The sequence below is a fragment of the Mixophyes fleayi genome, chromosome 8 (assembly GCF_038048845.1).
Source record: "Mixophyes fleayi isolate aMixFle1 chromosome 8, aMixFle1.hap1, whole genome shotgun sequence".
NCBI classification, from domain to species: domain Eukaryota; kingdom Metazoa; phylum Chordata; class Amphibia; order Anura; family Limnodynastidae; genus Mixophyes; species Mixophyes fleayi.
This window is the reverse complement of record NC_134409.1, coordinates 17,886,021-17,887,627: the sequence shown is the minus strand read 5'-3', so window position 1 is coordinate 17,887,627 and position 1,607 is coordinate 17,886,021.

Genomic DNA, 1,607 nt, shown 5'->3' with positions numbered 1-1,607 from the left:
TAATTAATTAAATGAAGAGGTATCTTATTTCAGTCTCCTGGACAAAACCATGTTACAATGCAAGGGGTGCAAACTAGTTTTCTGTTTTGCACATAAGTTAAATACTGACTGTTTTTTCATGTAGCACACAAATATCAACTTTAAATTTCAGTGTACAAATAAGTTATCAAGTATTTGTGTGCTACATAAGAAAACAGTCAGTATTTAACTTATGTGCAAAACAGAAAACTAGTTTGCACCCCTTGCATTGTAACATGGTTTTGTCCAGGAGACTAAAATAAGATACCTCTTCATTTAAGATCCTTAATGAATCAGGCCCGAGATTATTAAACATTACGACCAACCAAATGAAACGACAATCTGCGCTTTGGAACCGTTGTCCTTCATCGTGTGATAATACACACAAGCGCGATATGTGGTCAAGTGGTCATTTATCGGGTGCTTGGCCCGATTATTAGCTAAAAACACTGTAGTGTGTACCCAGCCTCAGCCGTTTTAAAACAGTCTGTGTTTTTATTTTTCAAATTAAAAGCAAAGTTTGCCAACTGCTTAAATTTAGAAGAATCTCCATGTTAACATCATTCTGCACAAAATGTGAACAGAGAAAACATTTCCCGTGGTTTGTAAATTCTGCATGGCAAGAGGACAACAAGGTAATTAAGATAGCAAATAGGAGTGTTTTATTGTGCGTGGTCTGTGATGTTGGGTCTGGTGTTGATGTCTGTTAGGGAGAGGGAAATTCAATGCATTGACATGTTCCGTCCTGTATTCTAAAGACTAAAGCTGCCTACACACTCGCTGTTGTTTCAGTTACTGGATAGACTATTATATTGGTGAACAAGTCTAACAAAACACAGAATAGGCCCATTTTAGACAATCCGTGCAATGATTGGTCAACCCGAATGTCACGACACATATCCAATTATTTGGAAGAGAATAAATAAAATAAGATTACTACGATGATGACATGGCATACTGAAATCTATTGTTTCAAAACGATTTTTATAAAACAATTGTGTGGATTTACTGTGATTAATCATTTCACTCCCACAAACAGAATCATTGTTTGATTAAAATAAAAGTTTTATTGAATAGACAAATGCATGTGGGGTTGGCTGGCTGGCTATGGGTTGCGTACAACTCTGAACATCTTTAAAAAAATGACCTTATTATTTTGTGAAATGTTGGTGTTTAATGTATTTTAGGTCTTTACTGTATTTGTGAGGTGATCTGCTGGATTTGATTAGACTGTATAGTGCTGGATCTCTTATTCGTGTGCACCAAATATAAAGAGGTAAAAGCTGATTACCTCCATTGTTCATTAATGCTGTATTCCAAGTCTCTCTGCTGGGCTGTATGTAAGTGACCATGGTTTGCTGGTCAGATCAGGACATTTTGCTGTTGTTAATAAAGTTTTTTTTTTGTGCACACGTGTTTTTTTTTTTGGGTTTACTGTCACACATCAATCATCCTGAAGGTCAGGTGACCTACACATATGGCTAGTTTGCCTATACAGAAAATGTAACCCAGAATCTGCATCTAGTCAGCAGCTGATAGGCAATTGGCCTAAGCAACGACCAATGGGATCTGTCCAGTTTGGTCACTTA